The following is an 878-nucleotide window of genomic DNA, read 5'->3' on the forward strand; positions in this document are numbered from 1 at the left end:
GAACAATTAAGGGTGGAACATCATGAGCACTCCATCATTCTCCATGAAATAAGAGAAGATCAAAGAGCAATGAGGGAGGAGCAACAAAGGCAAGGAAGGGACATAGAAGAGCTTAAGGACATTGTTGGTCCTTCATGAAGAAGACGCCACTAAGGTGGATTCATTCCTTGTTCTTATTTCTTTATGCTTTTCGGTTTTTATGTTGTATTTATCTATGTTTTGTGTCTTTATTTCATGATCATTAGTATGTAGTAACTATGTCTTAAAGCTATGAATAAAATCCATTAATCCTTCACCTCTCTTAAATGAAAAATGTTTTAATTCAAAAGAACAAGAAGTACATGAATTTCGGATTTATCATTGAATTTAATTTAATTATATTGATGTGGTGACAATACTTTTTGTTTTCTGAATGAATGCTTAAACAGTGCATATTTTTTATCTGGTTGTTTATGAATGTTAAAATTGTTGGCTCTTGAAAGAATGATGAACAAAGAGAAATGTTATTGATGATCTGAAAAATCATAAAATTGATTCTTGAAGCAAGAAAAAGCAGTGAAAAGTAAAAAGCTTGTGAAAAAAAAAATATATATATATATAGAAAGAAAAAGAAAAAGCAAGCAGAAAAAGCCAATAGCCCTTAAAACTAAAAGGCAAGGGTAAAAAGGATCCAAGTCTTTGAGCATCAATGGATAGGAGGGCCCAAGGAAATAAAATCCAGGCCTAAGCGGCTAAATCAAGCTGTCCCTAACCATGTGCTTGTGTCATGAAGGTCCAAGTGAAAAGCTTGAGGCTGAGTGGTTAAAGTCGTGATCCAAAGCAAAAGAGTGTGCTTAAGAGCTCTGGACACCACTAACTGGGGACTCTAGCAAAGCTGA

This window comes from Arachis duranensis, chromosome 9 (genome assembly GCF_000817695.3).
Source record: "Arachis duranensis cultivar V14167 chromosome 9, aradu.V14167.gnm2.J7QH, whole genome shotgun sequence".
Classification (NCBI taxonomy): Eukaryota; Viridiplantae; Streptophyta; class Magnoliopsida; order Fabales; family Fabaceae; genus Arachis; species Arachis duranensis.